Source organism: Podarcis tiliguerta (assembly GCF_965153285.1).
Source record: "Podarcis tiliguerta genome assembly, chromosome: 3".
NCBI classification, from domain to species: domain Eukaryota; kingdom Metazoa; phylum Chordata; class Lepidosauria; order Squamata; family Lacertidae; genus Podarcis; species Podarcis tiliguerta.
The window spans coordinates 112492921-112503696 of NC_139536.1; positions in this window are offsets into that span (position 1 = coordinate 112492921).

Consider the following 10776-nt stretch of genomic DNA (forward strand, 5'->3'; position numbering starts at 1 on the left):
TTGTATTGTAGTGTTTAAATTGTTCAAAAAGTAATAAATATTATTTTTTTAAAAAAAAATAGAAGCCTCGGAGGAAGGGGAAACGTGACGGTTGAGGTCAAGGCGGCGGCCGCTCTTCTGCCACCGCCATCGCTGCAGCATCAATGTCCTGAACCTGTAGTATTTAATTAATTAATTAAAGTGTCCCCGGATTTCATTGGAAAAAATCTAGTTACCTTAAGATGATTAACTTTTAATGAATATATAATGAATAGGCTTCTTTGTAACGATAGTTTCTTTGGATTTTGTAATACATAATTTTTATGCGGAAAGAATGCGACACCCAGAACCTGGCTAAGGTGTCTGTTGCTTAGTTCCACGGTTTCATATGGTTTTGATTTTAATCATGAGGAAGATGAAAATGTACATCTTGCTTTCAACTCCTTGGCTGCTTTGCCATCCATCTTAGTCTATGTGTGGTTGCCCGGGACACAGCATTAATGATAGCTGTCAAAATAATAGTCAGGGCAGAAGGGTTAGAGGTCAGGAGAAAAATGTAAAAGACTTCAGGGTTGAACCAGATGATAAAGTAACTCATTTAGGCCATTAATTTCGGGAAGAGTATGGACTCAATGGGTTCAGAGGTTACTAGAAGCAAGAAGAGTAAATGGAGACGTCTTCAAGTAGTTTACTCTTGTTAAAAAGATGAAAAAAGATGATAATAGCAATACCAAACAAGCATGCTAAAGGCAATTTTCTTAATTACAGTGCTGACCCAGCAGTGCATTCAAAGTAATCTAGCTATTAGAACAAGAGCTTTTTCTCCTTTCAAAAAGAATTAACCCTTCCAAGTACTGTATGGCTTAATTAAGAATATTTCTTGAGGTTCTGCAACTTTTAACACCCCATTGCCTCAGAGCTTGAGAAGAGGGGAAATGTGCAAATCTCTCTCAATCTCTTCCCAACCCCTCTTGGATGGAACTGAAATTTTTATTTCTCGGGCAGGTTTCTTTTTTTCTACTTTCCCCTGAAATCATGATAAGATGCCATGCTGCATTAAAAGAACAGAACATTTCTCTAAAGTGAAACGGATTGTGGAACAATATGTGGGGTAGGAAAGAATGTGACTTTATTTATTTATTTTTTAAACAAATTGCTGGGCACTTCACTTGGTAGGTGGGCTGAGTCCTGGTTGCCCTAATGACCAGCCTTCACTGCATAGAGCAGGCACGTCCAACAGGTAGATAGTGATCTACCGGTAGATCACTGGACGTCTGTGGTAGATCACTGGTAGACAACTGGCTCCCCCCAAAGAAGCTCAATAACTTTGGCTCTCCTAAAGAAGCTCAACATTTTAGTCCTGCACCCCCCCCCAAAAAAATGGTGCTTTCTTTCCTCTTCCCTAAAAAAAATCAACAACAAGGGGGTAGATCACTGCCAGTTTTTAACTGTGAGTAGATCGCAGTCTAGTAGATCACAGTTGGCCACCCCTGGCATAGAGCATTGTTTTTAATTATTGGCTTCGTGTCTATTTTAGGAAATCTGCCCAGTTGGTTGATTCAAAATTTACAGATTCTTTCATGAGTTTGGGGAGTGGGTGGGGGAATATTCTACATGAAACACATCTTTGAGATTTTTTTGTGGACATTCACCCTGCCTTTCATTATGGGAAAACTAACCATGTATTTAAACAAATAATTAAGGATATCATAGAATCATAGAATAGAATCATAGAATCATAGAGTTGGAAGAGACCACAAGGGCCATCGAGTCCAACCCCCTGCCAAGCAGGAAACACCATCAGAGCACTCCTGACATATGGTTGTCAAGCCTCTGCTTAAAGACCTCCAAAGAAGGAGACTCCATCACACTCCTTGGCACACTCCTAATTCCAGTGTCGAACAGCTCTTACTGTCAGGAAGTTCTTCCTAATGTTTAGGTGGAATCTTCTTTCTTGTATGGATTTATAAGATCTGGAGGCCTTTTCTCTTGGAACTTGCTACCCAGCGTATTTGGGTTTGGATAATGGGAAATGTTATCAGTGGGTTTCAGCTAAATTTCAAAGGGTCTTCATGCTGTAATGCTTTGCCAGGAGCATTGATGAAGAGTTGATTTAACTGGAATGCCTAGATTGGTGGTGGAAAGCCTTGTGATAAAGGTTATCGGGACTCTTTGTCATTGTGTGGGATTCATTTTGTTGATTTTGTATTTTTGCAAATGCTAGACTGGAGCTAGGAAGGATTTCATCCTCCCACTTTTAAAATATTTATGTGGAAGACTGAATGGTGTTATGTTGGGATTCTGAATGGCAGGAGAGAACAAGCACATCACTAGAGAAGAACCCCTTTGTAAAAGTTCTGTAACCAAGAGAAGAGCTCAGATGGTCTGAAAATGAGTTTGAGATGGACACCTCATTCTGCATGTCTTGCTTGTGTTGTGCTTAAAACTGTGGGGATACTGCCAAGGAGACGGAGCCATCAGGCAAGCCCCAATCATCTCTGGACGATCACCGGTCTCCTGTGGAACACCATCGGTCAATTAGCGACACGAGCCTCAGAGATATTCCAAGACTTGTGCACACCCTTTCTGCAGAGTCTCCACAACGAAAGAAGCTGACAGGAGAGCATATTTACAACTTTATTCAGCGTAGATCAGAACAAAGGGAAAACATGACTGCTTGCCTCCGTGTCCAGGAAAACAGCCAGAACAAAAGCGATATACAAAATGGAAACACCCAGCGAGCAGGAAGTAAACAGGCATGTGACACACAACAGCCTGTTCCCTTTTTAAGGTGGAACGGAAATATCCTAACAAAAACTATATGTACCCCCTTATTGTTTGGTGGATGATTCTCCTGTTGAATTCTCCAGGGGGACCATATAAAGTGCCACTGTATTCTGCTCTGGTCAGACCTCACCTGGAGTACTGTGTCCAGTTCTGGGCACCACAGTTCAAGAAGGACACTGACAAACTGGAACGTGTCCAGAGGAGGGCAACCAAAATGGTCAAAGGCCTGGAAACGATGCCTTATGAGGAACGGCTAAGGGAGCTGGGCATGTTTAGCCTGGAGAAGAGGAGGTTAAGGGGTGATATGATAGCCATGTTCAAATATATAAAAGGATGTCACATAGAGGAGGGAGAAAGGTTGTTTTCTGCTGCTCCAGAGAAGCGGACACGGAGCAATGGATCCAAACTACAAGAAAGAAGATTCCACCTAAACATTAGGAAGAACTTCCTGACAGTAAGAGCTGTTCAACAGTGGAATTTGCTGCCAAGGAGTGTGGTGGAGTCTCCTTCTTTGGAGGTCTTTAAGCAGAGGCTTGACAACCATATGTCAGGAGTGCTCTGATGGTGTTTCCTGCTTGGCAGGGGGTTGGACTCGATGGCCCTTGTGGTCTCTTCCAACTCTATAATTCTATGATTCTATGATTCTAAAGCAGGCATAGGCAACCTTCGGCCCTCCAGATGTTTTGGACTACAATTCCCATCATCCCTGAACACTGGTCCTGTTGATCATGGGAGCTGTAGGCCAAAACATCTGGAGGGCCAAAGGTTGCCTATGCCTGATATAAAGAGATATAATAACAATAAATAAACTAGCGATTACATGGAAGATTACATACTATAGACAGCTAGCATATCACAACAAAGCAGCATATTCTAGCTTCTAGTTGTGACTCTAGCTTTGCAATAAAAAATACTAGCTGAGCAGGCATAGAGCTTTTCAGTCACTAATGGAAACTTTTCCTTCCATCTAAATGGTGCAGTTGTCTAATTTGTTTAGCTAAACAGCATTAGCTATACTGAAAGTTTTATTAGCACAGCTGAGAGCAGGAAACTGAAGTGGACGTACCATATATATTTTTTTAAAAAATAAAATAAAGCATTTTTTGAAACAAACTCAGCTTGTTCATTGATTAGCTTATTTGTTAAACTAAAGTCTCATTGCTTTTAATAACGGGCTCCTTGTTGATACAGATGGGGGTGAGGGGGGAATCTTTGAATCCTGCTCCATTACAAAGCCTATGTGTATCAAATATTAAACAAGCACTATACAATAAATTTTTCCATTTCCTTTGCCGACTGCTGATACGTGATGCTAATATGCTGTCTCTAAATCTACTTGGACAATCTACTTACTCAGGTAGGCTAATGCAACATTTGCAAGACCATGTAGCTCCTCAGATGAAGGAGCTGTTTCCGTAATGTGCGTGGCCTTTGCGTGATTGCGCGCGGGACTACAGTTCCCAGGGAACCTACTAGTAAAAGGGGGCTGGCTTGCTTCTCAGGTTATTATTCAGAGGCTCACACCCAACCTCAGTAATTAGTTCTTGCTGAGAGGTGGGGCCAGCCCCATTTATAAATGGGAGGCGGAGCCGACAACAGCCAGGCTGTCGGCTCTCGAGATTCATCCTCCCTACTTCCCTGTACAATGATACCTTGGGTTAAGAACTTAATTCGTTCTGGAGGTCTGTTCTTAACCTGAAACTGTTCTTAACCTGAAGCACCACTTTAGCTAATGGGGCCTCCCGCTGCCTCTGTGCCACCGGCGTGCGATTTCTGTTCTCATCCTGAAGCAAAGTTCTTAACCCGAGGTAATATTTCTGGGTTAGCGGAGTCTGTAACCTGAAGCGTATGTAAGCTTTGTCCCCCGCCCCCAGAGGGGAGTGGGTGACCACGTGGTCCACCGCAACTTTTCCCCACTGTGAAGTGGAGCGGATTTACCATGCTTAATAGTCCAACATGAACCTCACAAGCTGCAGCAAATGAAATGTCATACAGAGCACTTCTTACCAGCTTAGTTCGCACTTTTGTTTCAGTGACGTTTATGTTGGGTTGGCCATGCCCACCAAAGGGACGACGGGAAGCCTGACTTCAGCCAGCAGGCCCAACCCTGCATTATAAAGATGTCTGCAAATGTGACATGAAGGCTGACAACATTAACCCTGCCACATGGGAATCCCTTGCACATGACCACAGTTTCTGGAGACGGACAGTCAGGTCATATATCCACAGCGTTGACCAGAGAAGGAATGACCACTGGGAGGAGCACACAGACAAGAAATGCCGTGGAGCATCTGTAACAGCAAAAACAGTTGCCTTAATCTGCCCTGCCTGCAATAAAACATGTCTCTTCCATATTGGTCTTTACAGCCACACCAAGCACTGTAATTCTCAAGCTGTTTGACATTACACTCTTCTGTTGTCTGCTGAGACAGGTAGATACCAACAAGTGTTTATGCATGAGCTTTCACAAAGATGTGCAAAGAAGGCAACATACAAGTGTGTTCCCAGTACACATCTTTTAAAGTTTTGACTAATCCTCACACTTTTGCAAGCAACTTCCTAATATAATGCATTTCTGTATGTTATTGTTCTCATATTGTTTCAGAAAGTGCTAGTTTGATTGAGTTTCCTTTAAATGGGAACTAAGTGGAATTTCTCCACCATTTCTAGTCATGATTAACTTAAGTCCCGTCGATTTCAATGGGTCTCGTGCAAATAAAATCACGTCTGGGTGCAACTCCTGCAGTTCACAATAACATTTATAAAAAGTTTACCCAAAATTTCCATCAACGACCAAATGGAGACATGGCATGACAGATTCTAGAAAATGGGGACTATCCTTAATAAATGGGACAATTATAGTATATATAGAATGGATCTCAAACTGAATCTCATTTTATTAATTTTTAGCGCAGTAAATTCAGTGGCTTCTGTTACTGCAAAACAGCTGCTTTTCAACAAGAGGTAAGGAAAATGCAAGGGCTTTATAGTTGTAAGTCACAGTGCACTGCACATGCCCAGAAGACCCTGAGTCCCTTTCAGATTCAAGGACTAATAAAAATTGGAAGCACTCCAGTAATTTTAAATTACTTTGCACATTGAAGAGTGATTTAAAACCAAGGAGGTGATTCCATTAAAAAACACCACACACACACCCAAGAACAACAACTATGTGTAGTTCAGTTTGTAACGTGAATCTGATAGACAAGCAAACACATCACAGAAGGTTCTGGATGTATTGAACAAAACCAAACGGTTTAAATTCAAGAAGTAAAGGCAAACCAAGAGCACCTGCAGTTTACACCAAGGAGCAAGTCTGATGAACTCCCTTCTGCATCGTCACTGATCAAATAAATGTCTGTAGCCATTGGAAAAGGAAAACAGTAGACTGGTCCTCTCCTAAACTCGTGAGGATGTGGCTTCTCTAATTAAATTAAGAGGTGCTTAGAAGTGGTAGGAGCAGGCAACAGTGCTAAATGTTGCTCGATGTTGCACATAAATACCCACTGGTATTTATACAGCTACTTTTGTGCTTCTCTCAGTGTCCTGGGATAATTGGCTAAACTAGTTGCGCAATGCATGGTGATAGCACTGTGCTGAACATATTCCACCTTGTATGTATGTGTGTTTGAACAACATTTGCCTGCCAGCACGTGGGCTTAATTTCAATATTGTAAGTATTCATTAATAAAAAGGATTCCACCCCCCTGCACTTCTGTAAGGCAAATATTGTTCTTCCTCGTACTTCTTGCCATAGCAAAGTACACTGAGAGCCAGTTTGATGTTTTATTTCTGGCCTAGAAGACAAAACCTGTAAGGAAGGTCTAGCCAGTCTGGTGTAGTGGTTAAGAGCAGTAGTCTCGTAATCTGGGGAACCGGGTTCGCGTCTCCGCTCCTCCACATGCAGCAGCTGGGTGACCTTGGGCCAGTCACACTTCTTGAAGTCTCTCAGCCCCACTCACCTCACAGAGTGTTTGTTGTGGGGGAGGAAGGGAAAGGAGAATGTTAGTCGCTTTGAGACTCCTTAAAAGAGAGTGAAAAGCGGGATATCAAATCCAAACTCCTCTTCTTCTTCTTCTTCTTCTTCTTCTTCTTCTTCTTCTTAGACAGGTGTTTGTGTTCTAAAGTACATACAGTGTTACCTCGGGCTAAGTACTTAATTCGTTCCAGAGATCCGTACTTAACCTGAAACTGTTCTTAACCTGAAGCACCACTTTAGCTGATGGGGCCTCCTGCTGCTGCTGTGCTGCCGGAGCACGATTTCTGTTCTCATCCTGAAGCAAAGTTCTTAACCTGAAGCACTATTTCTGGGTTAGCGGAGTCTGTAACCTGAAGCGTATGTAACCTGAAGCGTGTGGAACCCAAGGTACCACTGTACGCACAAAATAAATGTTCTCATTGATGGTAGTATGCTAATCTGTTTTGGGGTGTGTTATGTCAAATCCATCCTATAGGCTTTTCTGTTACATAGGTATTTTTCTCACTTGCAATCTCCCATGGTACAAAATATAAACTGAGTGTTGATATTGTACCAAATACTAATATGGTACAAAAATAAGCCGAATTGTAGTGTTGATCATTCTGGAGCCATGAATCGCACTCCAGTAAATCAGGTAGAATGGATACCCTGTTGGGATGCTGCCGGGAAGACGGGGGCATCAGGCAAACCCCCAGCTGGCTCCAGCCACTGGCCGGCAACTGGGCGAACTCCGGTCTCCCTTGGAACAGCATCAATCAGCGATTCATAGCTCCAGAAGCCTTCAGAAACTTGAGCATTGTGATGGCCTGGGATTCGGACTCGGATGCTGAACCTGAGGGATCCCAGCCTGCACAGGATTTCTCGCCTCTAGAACCAGCTGAGCCGGGGCTGGGGCATGAGCCTGAAGGGTCCTCACCTGTGCTGGATCCTCAGGTGCAGGCACCAGCTGAGTCTGCTCTGGCTCCTGAGGTGATGGAGGACCCATTGCCTGCAGGTGCTCCACTCTCAGCCCCGTCAGAGGAAGCTGAGGTTGCCTCTGGGTCCGGTAATCCTCCAGCCTCTCCTGAGCTGCAGAGGCTCAGGGCAGAGAGGCGGAGGGAACTAAGTTCCCGCAGGAGGAGTGCTCGCCTCCAGGCCAGGAGAGGCAAGTCACCAGAGGATCAGGGGCCCCCTATGCCTCGGGGCAGATAAAAGCCGGCCAGCCCCAGTCCCAAGTTGCGGGAGCAACATTGTTGGTTGCTAGTTCCTGCCTGAACCCTGTCCTGCTTACCTGCCTGAGCTCCTGACCCACCCTGGCTCCCTGCTTGCATGCCTGTTCCTGACTTCACCCGACTCCCTGCCCTGCACCCAGCTTCAGCTACTACGGACTGTCTCCACGTTGCACCTTTGACCTCACCTCTCGGGTAACCCACAGGACCAACACAAGCATGCTCTGTCAGCAGAGTGAATAAATCTTCACAATGGAAGTGGCAGACAGAGATGTGTGTAAGAATATTTACAGCATTTTATTCAGCAGCAGGACAAAAGAAAAACATGTCTGCTTCCCTTCGTGTCCAGCAATATACAAAGGAAGTTCCCAGCAGACTGTGCTGGAAGTAAACAGACATGTGACATGCAACAATCCACACATCTGTTCTAAAGGTGGAATGGAACTATATCCTAACATACCCAAGATTTTTACTTGATCTGTTATCAGCTAACAAGGTGTCTCAGATTACGCAAGGATACAGAATTATCATAGAATTGCAGAGTTGGAAGAAGAGAAGAGGAATTTGGATTTCATATCCCACTTTATCACTACCCGAAGGAGTCTCAAAGTGGCTAACTTTCCTTTCCCTTCCTCCCCCACAACAAACACTCTGTGAGGTGAGTGAGACTGAGAGACTTCAGAGAAGTGTGACTGGCCCAAGGTCACCCAGCAGCTGCATGTGGAAGAGCGGGGAACCAAACCCGGTTCACCAGATTACGATTCTATCACTCTTAACCACTACACCGCACTGGCTCTCAAGAGTCATCTAGTCCAATCCTCTGCAATGCAAGAATCTCAGGAATCTCTGCTGTGTCCTACCATGCCCAACTGATAGTCAAGAAACCAGGTAAGTTGGAGTATCATGTTGTTTGGAAAGAGCAATGGCGGTGACAGGGAAATATGGGCACACACAGCTCCCTACACACATAATTTTGTGCACGCATACTTTGCAATATTACAGTGTCGGACTAGGAACTGGGAAACCAGGGTTCAAATCGCCACTTGGCCAATAAGCTCACTCGGTGACCTTGGGCCTGTCACTACCTCTCAGCCTAACCTACCTCACAGGGTCGTTATGGGGGTTAAATGAGGGGGGAAACCTTATGTGCCATCTTGGAGAAAGAAATTGAGATATAAATTCAATTAATCAATGAGTCACTGTTCACTGCAGTATATAGTTCCAAATAAATGTGAGTAGCACAGGACTTTAAAGTTTTGCTTTTGCAAGGTCACACAGGTGAAGGTCCTGTGTGAGTGTCTGGAGGCGGTTGGAGGATGGATGGCGGCTAACAGATTGAGGTTGAATCCTGACAAGACAGAAGTACTGTTTTTGGGGGACAGGAGGCGGGTAGGTGTGGAGGATTTCCTGGTCCTGAATGGGGTAACTGTGCCCCTGAAGGACCAGGTGCGCAGCCTGGGAGTCATTTTGGACTCACAGCTGTCCATAGAGGCACAGGTCAATTCTGAGCCCAGGGCAGCTGTCTACCAGCTCCATCTGGTACGTAGGCTGAGACCCTATCTGCCTGCAGACTGTCTCGCCAGAGTGGTGCATGCTCTGGTTATCTCCCGCTTGGACTACTGCAATGTGCTCTATGTGGGGCTACCTTTGAAGGTACAACTAATCCAGAATGCGGCAGCTAGACTGGTGACTGGGAGCGGCCGCCAAGACCATATAACACCGGTCTTGAAAGACCTACATTGGCTCCCAGTACGTTTCCGAGCACAATTCAAAGTGTTGGTGCTGAACTTTAAAGCCCTAAACGGCCTCGGTCCAGTATATCTGAAGGAGCATCTCCACCCCCATCGTTCTGCCCGGACACTGAGGTCCAGCACCGAGGGCCTTCTGGCGGTTCCCTCACTGCGAGAGGCCAAGTTACAGGGAACCAGACAGAGGGCCTTCTCGGTAGTGGCGCCCGCCCTGTGGAACGCCCTCCCATCAGATGTCAAAGCGATAAACAACTACCTGACATTCAGAAGACATCTGAAGGCAGCCCTGTTCAGGGACGTTTTTAATATGTGACATTTTAGTGTATTTTTCATCTTTGTTGGAAGCCGCCCAGAGTGGCTGGGGAAACCCAGCCAGATGGGCGGGGTACAAATAATAAATTATTATTATTATTATTATTATTATTATTATTATTATTATTATTATTATTATTATTAGCAAATGCCAGCCACTGTAAACCAATATCCCATCAAAGACTACAAGTGATAGGATGGGTTGCTGTATCATTAAAAAAAAAAAATCCCTGAAAGCTAGCAAGTGAAGGTGATGGCTTGTCTCGAACCCATCCCCCTAAAAGGGAATGATTTTTTTTTTGTATGGAGAACACATTCATGTACCTCCAGGATGAGCTTGCAGTACTGAACACACAGAGAAGTATCCAGTATAACCTAATTCCAGTCTTTATTACTTTCACATAAATTCATTCACAATCCACCCCATTTGTACATTAATCTGGAAAAAGGGTTCCCCCACAAAATGATGCAACTTTCAATTTCAGTGCATATTTTGAGTATTCTCAAGCATTTCTAAACATATTTCCCCCTCAAAATAAGACTTTTATAATGTATTTCATCCTAAAATACGTGTTTTAAAATTCATGCTTTTGAGCTGAGAAGTATGTTGGAAAATTTGGAGAAACGAGAGATCTGAAAGGATAAATAAATTCTAATCTGCACATTAGAGGGCAAGATCAGCCATTTCATGTCAGAATCCACAAAAACAGACTTCCTCAACCACCACAGCTGTAGAGCTATGGATTATTATTTTATTTCCGTA